The 15,125-nt window shown below is 49.3% G+C and overlaps 1 long non-coding RNA gene across 1 annotated transcript; it reads right to left on the bottom strand.

The window, feature by feature from the left end:
* Positions 1–10,393: 10,393 nt before the first annotated feature.
* On the bottom strand, positions 10,394–11,551 carry LOC144686422 (uncharacterized). The gene is made up of 3 exons (XR_013577928.1): positions 11,413–11,551; positions 11,224–11,273; positions 10,394–10,478 (listed from the first exon to the last, which is right to left on the bottom strand). It is a non-coding gene; the product is annotated as an uncharacterized LOC144686422 (long non-coding RNA).
* Positions 11,552–15,125: the final 3,574 nt, after the last annotated feature.

Genomic DNA, 15,125 nt, shown 5'->3' with positions numbered 1-15,125 from the left:
TTCTATTAGCTTTCCTAATTACCTGCTGTACCTGCATACTAACCTTTTGTAATTCATTCACTAGAATACCCAGATCCCTCTGAATCTCAGAGCTCTGCAATCTCTCAGCTTTTAGATAATAAGCTTCCTTTTTATTCTTCCTGCCAAAATGAACGATTTCACATTTGCCCACACTATACTCCATTTGCCAGATCTTTGCCCACTCACTTAACCTATCTATGCCACTTTGTAGTCTCCTTACAACCTCTTCACAATTTTTCCTACATACGTTTGTGTTGTCAGCAAATTTAGCAACCATTCCTTTGGTCCCTTCATCTAAGTAATTTATATAAATTGTAAGCAGCGCTGAGCGTAATCAGCCACGTCCTCTGTGGTACACCACTGGTCACATCCTGCCGACCAGAAAAAGATCTATATTTGCCAACTCTCTACTTCCTGTTAGCCAATCTTCTATCCGTCACAGAATCACACAGTGCAGAAGAGGCCCTTCAGCGCATCGAGTATGCACCGACACGTGAGAAACACCTGACCTACCTACCTACCTACTCCCATTTACCAGTCCTTGGCCCATATGACGTGCCAAGTGCTCATCCAGGTACTTTTTAATGGATGTGAGGCAACCCACCTCCACTACCCTCCCAGGCAGCGCATTTCGGACTGTCACCACCCTCTGGGTAAAAAAGTTTTTCCTCACATCCCCCCTAAACCTCCTGCCCCTCACCTTGAACTTATGCCCCCTCGTGACTGACCCTTCAACTAAGGGGAACAGCTGCTCCCTATCCACCCTGTCCATGCCCCTCATAATCTTGTACACTTCGATCCCAAGCCTATCCAACCTCTCTTCACAACTTAAATGTTTCATCCCAGGCAACATCCTGGTGAATCTCCTCCACATCCCCTCCAGTGCAATCACATCCTTCCTATAATGTGGTGACCAGAACTGCACACAGTACTCCAGCTGTGGCCTCACCAAGTTTCTATACAACTTCAACATGACCTCCCTACTTTTGTAAACTATGCCTCGATTGATAAAGGCAAATGTCCCATATGCCTTTTTCACCACCCCACTAACATGCCCCTCCTCCTTCAGAGATCTATGGACACACACACCAAGGTCCCTTTGTTCCTCATAACTTCCTAGTGTCATGCCGTTCATTGAATACTTCCTTGTCAAATTACTCCTTCCAAAGTGCATCACCTCACACTTTTCAGGGTGAAATTCCATCTGCCACTTATCTGCCCATTTGACCATCCCGTCTATATCTTCCTGTAGCCCAAGACACTCAACCTTACTGTTAATCACCCAGCCAATCTTTGTGTCATCCGCAAACTTACAATTCCTAATCCCCACATAGTCATCTATGTAATTTATATAAACGATGAATAATAGGGGACCCAGCACGGATCCCTGTGGTACGCCACTGGACACGGGCTTCCAGTCACTAAAGCAGCCTTCTGTCATCGCCCTCTGTCTCCTGCAACTAAGCCAATTTTGAATCCACCTTATCAAAAATTACCCTATATCCCATGTGCATTTGCCGTCTTTATAAGTCTCCCATTTGGGACCTTGTTAAAGGCTTTGCTGAAATCCATATAAACTACATCAACTACCCTCATCTACACACCTGGTCATCTACTCAAAAAATTCAATCAAATTTGTTAGGCATGATCTCCCTCTGACAAAGCCATGCTGACTATCCCTGATCAAACCTTGCCTCTCCAAGTGGAGATAGATTCTCTCCTTCAGAATTTTCTCCAATAGTTTCCCTACCACTGACGTGAGACTCACTAGTCTGTAGTTCCCTGGCTTATCTCTACAACTCTTCTTAAATAGCGAACCACCTCAGCTGTTCTCCAGTCCTCTGGCACCTCCCTCATGGACAGAGAGGAATTAAAAATTTGGGTCAGAGCCCCTGCAATCTCCTCCCTTGCCTCCTTCAGCAGTCTGGGACACAAATCACCTGGACCTGGAGATTTGTCCACTTTTAACCCTGCCAACACCTCCAATACCTTGTCAATCCCTATATTAATTTGCTCAAGAACTTCGCAGTCTCTCTCCCCAAGTTCCATGCCAATATGTTACCCGCTATACGATGAGCTTTTATTTTCTGCAATAATCTTTGATGTGGCATTTTATCAAATGCCTTCTGGAAATCTAAATACAGTACATCCAGCGATTCCCCTTTATCCACAGCACATGTGACTCCTTCAAAGAACACCAATAAATTAGTTAAACATAATTTCCCTTTTACAAAACCATGTTGACTCTGCCTGATTGTCTTGAATTTTTCTAAGTGCCCTGTTATAACATCTTCAATAATAGCTTCTAACATTTTCCCTATGACAGATGTTAGGCTAATTGGCCTATAATTTCCTGCTTTCTGTCTCCCTCCCTTTCTGAGTTTGCTATTTTCCAATCTAATAGGACCTTCCCAGAATCTAAGGAATTTTGGAAAACTAAAACCAGTGCATCAACTATCTCACTAGCCACTTCTTTCAAGACCTTAGGATGATGTCCATCTGGGCATGGGGATTTGTTAGCCCCCAGCTCCAACAATTTGCTTAATACCACTTCCCTGGTAATTATAATTTCCCAGGTTCCCCCCTCCCTTCCATTTCCTTATTTACAGCTACTTCCGGGATGTTACTTGTGTCCTCTATAGTGAAGACCAAAGCAAAATACCTGTTTAATTCATCCGCCATCTCCCTACTTTCCATTATCAATTCCCCAGACGCACTCTCTATAAGGCCAACACTCACTTTATTCACTCTTTCCTTATTTAAATATCTATAGAAACTCTTACTATCCCTCTTTATATCACTAGCTAGCTTTCTCTCATACGCTAATTTTTCCCTCCTTATTAATCTTTTTGTCATTCTTTGCTGTCCTTTATATTCTTTCCAATCTTCTGACCTGCCACCCGTCTTTGCGTAGTTATACGCTTTTTCTTTAAGTTTGATACAATCTTCAGCATTTTTGGTTAACCACGGCATGGTGAGCCCTCCCCTTGGAATTTTTCTTTCTCATTGGAATGCATCTATTCTGTGTATTCTGAAATATTCCTTTAAATGTCTGCCACTGAACTTCTATTGACATATCCCTTAACTTCATTTGCCAGTTCACTTTAGTTTTCACGTCCTCATAATTACCCTTATTTAAGTTTAAAATGCTAGTTTTGAAGGCACTTGTTTCTCCCTCAAAATGATTGTAAGATTCAATCATGTTTTGAGCGCTGCTACCTTGGGGTGCCTTCACTGGGAGGCTGTCAACTAATCCTACCTCATTGCTCAATACCAAGTCTTGGTTAGCCTGTTCTCTGGTTGGCTCCAGAACCTGCTGTTCTAAGGAACTATCCAGAAAACATTCTATGAACTCCTCATCGTCACTCCCTGTTCCCATCTGATTTCTCCAGTCTACATGTGGATTAAAACCCCCATGATTATTGCTGTACCTTTTTAGCAAGCTCCCATTATCTCTTCTTTTATAGTCTGCCCTACCATGTAGTTACAATTAGGGGTCCTGTACACCACTCCCAAAAGTGACTTCTTGCCTTTATCATTCCTCATCTCAACCCACATTGCTTCTACGTCCTGGTTTCCTGAACTTAAGTCATCCCTCTCGAATGTGCTCATACCATCATTAATTAAAAGAGCTGCCCCTCCACCTTTTCCTAATTTCCTGTCCTCCTCAGTGTTGCATACCCTTCAAAATTCAGGTTCCAATCTATGTCATCCAGTAGCCATGTCTTCGTAATGGCTATCAGATCATACTTATTTATTTCTATTTGCACTATCAGTTCATCAGTTTTGTTTCGAGTACTACGTGCATTTAGATACAGAGCTTTTAGTTTTGTCCCTTTATTATTTTCGTAGCGTCTAGCCTTATCTGCTGATTTATTCTTGGATTCGTACTCTCTGTCCCTTCTTGTCACAGTCTGTTTATCATTTCCCACATTAACACCTGTCCCTCTTGCCTGTCTCTACTCTTTGGTTTACCACATCTTCCCAAATTTGATCCTTTGCCCCAACTATTCAATTTAAAACCCTTGTTACTTCCCTCATTAGGCGGCTGTCGAGGATACCAGCCCCAGCACGGTTCAGGTGTAGACTGTCCCACGGTACAGATCCCACTTTCCCCAATACTGAGGCCAGTGCCCCACAAACCAGAATGCACTTCTCCCACACCTGACTTTGAGCCAAGCATTCATTTCTCTAGCCTTATTTATCCAATGCCAATTTGCACATGGTTCAGGTAATAATCCAGAAGTTATTATCTTTGAGGTTCTGCTTCTTAATTTGGTGCTTAGCTTGTCATACTGACTGTGCAGAGCCTCCTTCCTCATCCTGCCTTTGTCGTTGCTACCTACATGGATCATGACAACTGGATCCTCCCCCTCCCACTGCAAGTTCCTCTCCAGCCCTGAGCAGATGTCCTGAACCCTGGCACTGGGCAGGCAACACAGCCGTCTGGACTCTCACTCTCAGCTGCAGAGAACAGTGTCAATCCCCCTCACTATACTGTCCCCTACTACCACTACATTCCTTTTGGCTCCCCCCAATTTGGATGGCTTCTGTACCACGGTGCCATAGTCAGTTTGCTCATCCAAACTGCAGCTCCCACTCTCATTCAAACAAGCTGAGAGAACCTCAAACCTGTTGGACAATTGCAGAGGCTCACACTCCTGCAATGCTCCCTCTGGGTCCCCCTTACCTGCCTCACTTGCAGTCACACCCTCCTGTCCCTGACCACTGACCAAATCAGAAGACCCTATCCTAAATGGTGTGACTGCCTCCTGGTATAAAGCTTCCAAGTAACTTTTCCCATCCCTGATGTGTTGCAGAACCTGCAGCTCAGCCTCCAGTTCAATGACCCTGAGCCGAAGTTCCTCAAGCCACAAACACTTATTGCAGATGCATTTGCCCTGGATCACAATATTATCCAGGAGGTCCCACATGTTGCAGCCTTGGCACAGGGGGAGGGGGTGAACACATGGGGGGAGGGGAGAACAGGGAGGAGGATGGGGTGAGCACAAAGGGGGGAGGGTGTGAAAATGGAGGGGGGAGGGTGTGAACACTGAGAGGGTGAACACGGAATGGGGAGAGAGTGAATACGATTTGGGAAAGAGGGTGAATGTGGTGGAGGAAGGGTCTGAACATGGGGAAGGGGGTAAATACAGGGGGGAGTGGGTGAACATGGGTGGTAGAGAATGATCATGGGTGTGAGGGGGTGAACACAGATGGTGGAGTACGGGGTAAACACGGTGGGGGTGAGGAGGAGTGAACAAGGGGGGAGAGGAGGGGGGTGAACACTGGGGTAGAGGATGGGGTGAACACGTGGAGAGAGGATGGGGTGAACACGGGGGAGAATTTGGGGTGAACAGAGGGTGGAGAAATTGGGGTGAGCACAGGGGGGAGAGGTCGGGGTGGACACACGGGGAGAGGTCAGGGTGAACACGGTGCGGGGATGACAGGGTGAACACACAGTGAGGGAACAGGGTGAACACATGGGGGAGAGGACGGGGTGAACACACGGGGGAGAGGACAGGTTGAACACGTGGGGGAGAGGACAGGGTGAACACGGAGGGAGAGGAGGAGGTGAACACGGGAGGGAGAGAACGGGGTGAACACGGGGGGAGAGGACAGGGTGAACACGGGATGGAGAGAACGGGGTGAACACGGGGGGGAGAGGACGGGGTGAACACGGGGGGAGAGGATTGGGTGAACACGGTGGGAGAGGACGGGGTGAACACCGGTGGAGAGGACGGGGTGAACACCGGTGGAGAGGACGGGGTGAACACGGGGGGAGAGGACAGGGTGAACATGGGGGGAGAGGACAGGGTGAACACGGGGGGAGAGGACGGGGTGAACATGGGGGGAGAGGACGGGGTGAACATGGGGGGAGAAGACAGGGTGAACACAGTGGGGAGAGGACAGGGTGAACACAGCGGGGAGAAGACGGGGTGAACACGGGGGGAGAGGACGGGGTGAACACGGGAGAGGACAGGGTGAACACGAGTGGAGCGGGTGGGGTAACACGGAGGGGAGAGGATGGGGTGAACACGGGGGGAGCGGGTGGGGTAACATGGGGGGTAGAGGATGGGGTGAACACGGGGGGAGAGGATGGGGTGAACACGGGGGGGAGGGGACAGGGTGAACACGGGGTGGGAAAAGGAAGGGGTGAACACTAGAGGGAGATAATGGGATGACCACAGGGGGTAGAGGTCGGAGTGAACACACGGGGAGAGGACGGGGTGAACATGAGGAGAGAGAGGACGGGGTGAACATGAGGAGAGAGAGGACGGGGTGAACATGAGGAGAGAGAGGACGGGGTGAACATGAGGAGAGAGAGGACGGGGTGAACACGGGATGCGGGGTTGGCAGGGTGAACACGTGGTGAGAGAACAGGGTGAACACGCGGGGGAGAGGACAGGGTGAACACGCGGGGGAGAGGACGGGGTGAACATGCGGAGAGAGAATGGGGTGAACACGGGGAGAGGACGGGGTGAACACGGGAGAGGATGGGGTGAACACGGGAGAGGATGGGGAGAGAAGACGGCGGTGATGACAGGGGGGGAGAGAGGACAGGGGTGAACACAGGGAGAGAGGACAGGGTCAACACAGGGTAGGGAGAAGACGGGGTGAACACGGGGGGAGAGGACGGGGTGAACACGGGGGGAGAGGACGGGGTGAACACACGGGGAGAGTACGGGGTGAACATGCGGAGGGAGAGTTCGGGGTGAACACGCGGGGAGAGGACGGGGTGAACACGCGGAGGGAGAGTTCGGGGTGAACACACAGGGAGAGCACAGGGTGAACATGGGGTGAGAGGACTGGGTGAACACGCGGGGAGAGGATGGGGTGAACATGCAGTGAGAGTTCGGGGTGAACACACGGGGAGAGTTCGGGGTGAACACACGGGGAGAGGACGGAGTGAACACGCGGAGGGAGAGTTCGGGGTGAACACGCGGGGGAGAGTTCGGGGTGAACACGCGGGGAGAGTTCGGGGTGAACACACGGGGAGAGTTCGGGGTGAACACACGGGGAGAGGACGGGGTGAACACGCGGAGGGAGAGTTCGGGGTGAACGCACAGGGAGAGCACAGGGTGAACACGGGGTGAGAGCACTGGGTGAACACGCGGGAAGAGGATGGGGTGAACACCGGGGGGAAAGGACAGGGTGAACATGGGGGGAGAGGACGGGGTGAACACGGGGGGAACACGGAGGGGGAGTGTTCAGGGTGAACACGGGTGGGGAGAGGGTGTGGTGAAAATGGGGGCAGAGTTCAGGGTGAACACGGGAGGAGAGGATGGGGTGAACACGGGGCGAGAGGACGGGGTCTACACGGGGTTAGGAGAGGACGGGGTGAACACGGGGGAAGAGAACGGGGTTAACACGGGGCAGAAGACAGGGTGAACACGGGAGGAGAGGACGGGGTGAACACGGGAGGAGAGGACGGGGTGAACATGGGAGGAGAGGACGGGGTGAACACGGGAGGAGAGGACGGGGTGAACACGGGGGGACAGGGTGGGGTGAACATGCAGGGAGAGGACAGGTGAAGACGGGAGAAGAGGACGGGGTGAACATGCGGAGAGAGAAGGGGGTGAACACAGGGGTAGAAAGTACGGGGTGAACACAGGGGGAAAGCACAGGGTGAACACGGAAGAGGACGGGGTGAACACAGGGGTAGAAAGAACGGGGTGAACACGGGGGGAGAGGACAGGGTGAACACGGAAGAGGGCGGGGTGAACACGGGGGGAGAGGACGGGGTGAACACGCGGGGAGAGGATGGGGTGAACATGGGAGAAGACGGGGTGAACACGGGGGGAGAGGACGGGGTGAACACGCGGGGAGAGGATGGGGTGAACACGGAAGAGGACGGGGTGAACACGGGAGAAGACGGGGTGAACACTGGGGGAGAGTTCGGGGTGAACACGCGGGGGGAAAGTTTGGGGTGAACATGCCGGGGAGAGTTCGGGGTGAACACACGGGGAGAGCACAGGGTGAACACGGGGTGAGAGGACTGGGTGAACACGCGGGGAGAGGATGGGGTGAACATGCGGGGGGAGTTCGGGGTGAACACACGGGGAGAGTTCGGGGTGAACACACGGGGAGAGTTCGGGGTGAACACACGGGGAGAGTTCGGGGTGAACACACGGGGAGAGGACGCGGTGAACACACGGGGAGAGGACGCGGTGAACACACGGGGAGCGGACGCGGTGAACACACGGGGAGAGTTCGGGGTGAACACACGGGGAGAGGACGCAGTGAACACACGGGGAGAGTTCGGGGTGAACACACAGGGAGAGGACGGGGTGAACACGCGGAGGGAGAGTTTGGGGTGAACACACGGGGAGAGGACGGGGTGAACACGCAGAGGGAGAGTTCGGGGTGAACACACGGGGAGAGCACAGGGTGAACGCCGGGGGGAAAGGACAGGGTGAACATGGGGGGAGAGGACGGGGTGAACACGGGGTGAACATGGGGGGAACACGGGGGGGGAGTGTTCAGGGTGAACACGGGTGTGGTGAAAATGGGGCGAGAGGACAGGGTCAACACACGGGGAGAGGACGGGGTGAACTCGCAGCGAGAGGGCAGAGTGAACATGGTGGGAAGAGGACAGATTGAACACCGGGGGAAAGGACTGGTTGAACACCGGGGGAGAGGATAGGGTGAACACAGGGGGAGAGAATGGGGTGAACACAGGGGGAGAGAATGGGGTGAATACAGGTGTAGAAAGAACAGGTTGAATACGGGGGGAGAGGAGGAGGTGAACATGTGGGGAGAGGAGGAGGTGAACGGGGGGAGAGGACGGGTTGAACACGGGAGGAGAGGACGGGGTGAATGCGCGGGGAGAGGACAGGGTGAACATGGGGGGACAGGGCGGGGTGAACATGCTGGGAGAGGACAGGTGAACACGGGAGAAGAGGACGGGGTGAACATGTGTCAAGATCCTGGAACTCCCTTCCTAACAGCATTGTGGGTGTACCTACACTACATGGACTGTAGCGGTTCTAGAAGGCAGCTCACCACCACCTTCTCAAGGGCAAGTAACTGGGCAATAAATGCTGGCCCAGCCAGTGAAGCCCACATCTTATGATTGAATAAAAATCTAATAAAACACGGGGGGAAAGGACAGGGTGAACACGGGGGTGTGGACGGGGTGAACAGAGGTGTAGAAAGAATGGGGTGAACACGCGGGGAGAGGACGGGGTCAACATGCAGCAAGAGGGCAGGGTGAATATGTGGGGTGGGGACAGGTTGAACACCGGGGGAGAGGACAGGGACAACATGGGGGGAGAGGACGGGGTGAACATGAGGTGAGAGGTCGGGGTCAATATGGGGGGAGAGGACGGGGGGAGAGGTCGGAGTGAGCTTGCAGCAAGAGGCCAGGGTGAACATGGGGGGAGATTGACCACGCAAACATTGGGAGAAAGGGTAGGATGAACATGGGGTTCAGAGGAATGAGATAAATGGGGGAAAGGATGGTATCAACTCTGGAAGCAGCAACACGGAACATAAATACTTTATTAGCAAAGAGTGTTACGTGTGACCTTTCTCTCCAATTGACGTTTTGCAGAATAACCTCACTAAACCTGATCTAATATTTAAGTATAGGAGGCAGACATTCCTGGGAACTTCATGTTTTAACAAATTACTGGAAGCAGCTCAAAGAAGTTAGGCAGGAGTATGGTCCTGACATGGGATGGAATAGTGAGAATTACTCTGAGTTTACCTGGATCCAAAGAAAACTGAAACACAGAAGTATAAATCTGAATTTGGGTACCCAACCCCTGAGTTGAACAACTAGCCTTCAGACTGCCATGGCAGCCAGGGGAACTGGAGAGGGATGATGTTCCAGAAAGCTGGCTTGCAAGTGGGTCAGTAATGCAACTGATGGGCCCAAGGGTGATCATGAGGCCCTGATTGCGCACTAATCAAAGGGTCTGTGAATCTGGCACTCACATGCTTGGTCACAGCGTGCAGAGGCTAGTGGGCCTGTACAATAGGCATGATCCAGTGTGGGTCAGGAGAGGAGTCATCGATAAATACAGACATAGACAGGCACTATATACAGACACACAAATATGCTGTACACATAAACATACATACATGCACCCACACAGGCACTATACATACTGACATACAGATATATATATGTATATATAATATACTATATTTATATATTTATATATATATATAGATGTGCAATATATATCTTATTATATATATATATAATATATATAGATATGTATATGGATATATAGATAGATTATATATATATATATATATATATATGTGCATGTATAGATACACTGCACGTGTCCACACATATAGTGGACAATGGAGAGTTGAAACTTACTTTGGACCTCGATCACCTGCACATCCGTCCCATTTTCCAAGATGGCGTCGCTGGCTGCTGCCTTTTCCGCTTTTCCACTCTTGGATCTCTCGTCCAGTTGTGCTTTTAATTTTTTAATCTGACGTGAAAAAGACTGATTCAGAATGGGAGGAAATGAAAAGTGCACACTCTGAATCTGAACATAGACAATGTTAAACCTACACCAAAGGGCAATCGAGATCAAGGTTCTGACAGAGGGCTGGTCCCCACGGCCTCAATCCCAACCTCAGAAGACACTTCTTTCTTCCTGCAATGTGACATTTTACTAATCTCTTAGCCACCTTGGTTGACAGGCCACCCTTTCACCCTTACATGCAGCAGACTCACGGAGACATTCATCCTGTCAGTTCAGGCTCGATTTGAACTCAGGCTCTAGGGGTGAACATTGAGTGTGCGACCCCCTCAGACCACCCAGTCAATGGGAATGGAAGAAACAACCAACAGAGCAAAACAAATCCTCTCCCTCTTGATCCCCCCAGCTCAGCTCTCTTCCCCTCCTCTCACCCCTCCCCCTTTTCCCATATCCCTCTTCCCCCTCACCTGCCACCCTCCTTTATCCTGTGCCTCTTGCTCCTCCCACCCCTTCCTCCTCCGACCTGCTCTTCCTCCCCAATCCACTGCCCCCACCCTCCTCCAACCGTCCCCGCCTGCTCCCTCCCATCCCATCTCTCTTTTAACCTGTCCCCTTCTCCAACTCGCTCCTCCAATCTGCCACCTCCCTCCATCCCTGTCTCTCCCTCAACCCACTCCCTCCCCTCCTTTATCCTGTCCCCTTGAACCAGCCTCTCTCCCCCCTCCACCTCTCCCCCGCAAAGGGTCCTTACCTGCTCTAATAATGCTTCTTTTTCATCAATGAACTTTTTTACCCTAAAATCTGGAGAGAAGGGAAACAAACAGAAAGCTTTGTAAACAACTAAAGGTGAAAATCATTCAAGTTTAAAAAAAGCACAAGACTAAAGAGAATGAGGAAATGTTAAAGTTAGTGTAGAAAGTTGAATGAGTTATTCACATACCACAAGGCACGGCAAGGGTCAGCCTAGGTTTAGTTCAACGTCAGTGTGACTGCTGGAACCTCGGGCTGCATGCAAACAGTCTAATCTTCCATTTTGTTTAGCATGCAAAATCTCTACGGTCAAACAGAACTGGAACACAAAATCTTATTATCCTTTTAACTTGGGGTTACATCAAACATGGGGGTTTCATCATTATAACACACCAGAGAGAATGAGAACAAGCAGAAGACAGAGAGAGAAATGGAATGACAAGGTGGCAGAAAGAGACAGACTGACAGAAAGCAATACATGAATTCAGACAGAGAAAAAGGAACAAAGAGAGAGAGCAAGAGAGAGAAAGACATAAGGAGAACAAGACAGGAAGTGAAAGATAGAAAGAGAAGCAAGAGAGAATGAGAATGAAAGCAACTGAGTGAGATTGAGACAGAGAGATGCAGAAACAGATGCAATGAAAGAAAGAAAGAGAGAAAGAGTGCAAGAGACAGCAAAAGAAAGAGAAAGTGATTGGGAAAAAGAGTGAAATCATCCAGCAGATTGAAGTCAGCCTCATGCACTGACATATAGTGCAGGGAACATCCGTGCCCACTAAACCCAGCACTCTGGGTGTTTAGTGTTGTCACTGTGCCTAATTACAAATCTTTGAATTATGACTGGCTGGTGTCAGTATTTGAGGGGGTTCCCTCGGTGTGTTATAACTAGATTAGTGCACTGTTTGCAGTTGGCAGATTAAGTTTTTTTGCAAGTTAAATATACAATAATCTATTATTAAAAACTACACAACTAGTACAGTTAGTGTGAGTGAGTAGACAGCTTATGAAATGACAAGCGTGAAGTGCAAGGGAGACAAATGTTACACCAGAAAGGAATTTCTGAGAATTGCCACAAAATGTATCTCGCCTTCCACAGTTCACATCTCCAAATGTTCTGTCTTGGCCAGAATCTCAAATGGTATTTTACCCCCATGCCTCTCTCAGGAACACTGCCCTGCACAATGATGGAACAGGGGTCTGTGTCTTCTCACTCCCACACCATTATCTCTGGTGTCCCCCAAGGAATCTATCTTTGGCCCCCTTCTATTTCTCATCTATAAACTGCCTCTCAGCGACATATCTGAAAACACAGCATCAGTTTCCATATGTACACTGACAACACCACCATCTCCCTCAACCCCTCCCCACTGTCTCTAAATTGCATGATTGCTTGTACAATATCCATTGTCCAACTGAAGCAATTGTCTTTGGTCATCAATACAAACTCCATTCCCTAGCCAACAACTCCATCCCTCTTCCTGGCAACCGTGAGGCTGCACAAGACTGTTGGCAAATTTTGTGTCATATTTGAACTGGAGATGGGCACCTGACCATATTTCTGTGCGATCACTGAGGCCACGTATTTCCACCCTCCCCAATATCACCCATCACCTCCCCCACTTCAGCTTATCTGCCTCCACAACCCTCATTCAAACCTTCTTGACCTCTGGACCTGACTGTTCCAATGCACTCCTAGCCCACCTCCCACTTTTTATCCTTGTAAACATGAGCTCATCGAAAACTCTGCTGCCCATATCCTTACTTGCACCAAGTCCTGACATGTTCACCCCTCACCCCTGTGCTTGCTTACCCACCCTGTCTTCTAGTTCAGCAACAACTCAATTTAAAAATGATCACCCTTACATTTAAAACTTGCCGTGCCTCACCTCTCCTACCCCTGTAATCTCCTTCAGCCCAACATCCCTCTGATACTCTGCATTCTTCTAATTCTAACTGCCTGAACATTCCCACTTTAATTTAAATAACCATTGGTGATGTGCCTTCAGCTACCAGACCTCTAAGTTCTGAAATTCCCTCCCTAAACCTCTCCCCCTTGCTTCCTCTCTCCTATAAGATGTCCCTTTAAACCTGCCTCTTGCAACAAGCTTTTGTACAATCCCAATACCTCTGCATGTGGGTCAGTGTCAAATTTTGTTTTGCAACGTTTCCATGAGCCACTTTGAGATGTTTTACGGTTAAAGGTGCTATCTAAATACAAATTGTTGTTGACTCTGATTCCCCACAAAGTAGCGGGATGGGTTCTGTGTTTGTGATTCGCTCACACAGTAAAGGAATTCGGTTCTATGTCTGTGATTGTTCACACAGTAATGGTATTGGGTTCTTTGACTGTGATTGTCCTCACAGTAATGGTATTGGGTTGTCTGTGATTCCGTCACACCGTAGTGGGGTTGGGTTCTATGTCTGTGCTTCCGCACACAGAAATGGGATTGGGTTCTGTGTCAATGATTCCCCACACAGTAATGGGATTGGGTTCTGTGTCAATGATTCCCCACACAGTAATGGGATTGGGTTCTGTGTCAATGATTCCCCACACAGTAATGAGATTGGGTTCTGTGTTGGTGATTCTCCCACACAGTAATGGGATTAGGTTCAGTGACTGTGTTCCCACACACTTGGTAATGGGATTGGGTTCTGTGTCTGCAATTCCCCATAGAGTAATGGGATTGAGCCCTGTGTCTATGATTCCCCACACGGTAATGAGATTGATGTCTGTAACTGTAATTTCTGACTGTAATGGGATTGAGTTCTCTGTCTGTGATTGTCTCACATAGTAATGGGAATAGGTTCTGTGTCTGTGATTCCCTCACACATTATGGGATTGGTTTCTGTGTCTGTGATTCCCTCATACAGTAATGAGATTGGGTTCTGTGTCTGTGATTCCCTCACACAGTAATGGGATTGGGTTCTGTGTCAATGATTCCCCACACAGTAATGGAATTGGGTTGTGTGTTGGTGATTCTCCCACACAGTAATGGGATTAGGTTCAGTGACTGTGTTCCCACACACATAGTAATGGGATTGGGTTCTGTGTCTGCAATTCCCATACAGTAATGGGATTGGGCCCTGTGTCTGTGATTCCCCACACGGTAATGAGATTGATGTCTGTAACTGTAATTTCTGACTGTAATGGGATTGAGTTCTCTGTCTGTGATTCTCTCACATAGTAATGGGAATAGGTTCTGTGTCTGTGATTCCCTCACACATTATGGGATTGGGTTCTGTGTCTGTGATTCCCTCATACAGTAATGGGATTGGGTTCTGTGTCTGTGATTCCCTCACACAGTAATGGGATTGGATTCTGTGTCTGTGATTAGCTCATACAGTAATGGGATTGGGTTCTGTGTCTGTGATTCCCTCACACAGTAATGGGATTGGGTTCTGTGTCTGATTCCCTCACACAGTAATGGGATTGGGTTCTGTGCCTGATTCCCTCACACAGTCATGGGATTGGGTTCTGTGTCTGTGATTCCCTCACACAGTAATGGGATTGGGTTCTGTGCCTGATTCCCTCACACAGTAATGGGATTGGGTTCTGTGTCTGTGATTCCCTCACACAGTAATGGGATTGGGTTCTGTGTCTGATTCCCTCACACAGTAATGGGACTCGGTTCTGTATCTGATTCTCTCACACAGTAATGGGATTGGGTTCTGTGCCTGATTACCTCACACAGTAATGGGATTGTGTTCTGTGTCTGTGATTCCCTTACACAGTAATGGGATTGGGTTCTGTATCTGATACCCGCACACAGTAATGGGATTATGTTCTGTATCTGATTCCCTCACACAGTAATGGAATTGGGTTCTGTGTCTGATTCCCTCACACAGTAATGGGATTGGGTTCTGTGTCTGATTCCCTCACACAGTAATGGGATTGGGTTCTGT

The sequence above is a fragment of the Cetorhinus maximus genome, chromosome 11 (genome assembly GCF_964194155.1).
Source record: "Cetorhinus maximus chromosome 11, sCetMax3.hap1.1, whole genome shotgun sequence".
Taxonomy (NCBI): domain Eukaryota; kingdom Metazoa; phylum Chordata; class Chondrichthyes; order Lamniformes; family Cetorhinidae; genus Cetorhinus; species Cetorhinus maximus.
Note: the sequence above shows the minus strand (reverse complement) of the source record. Positions and strands in the feature narration are given on the sequence as shown.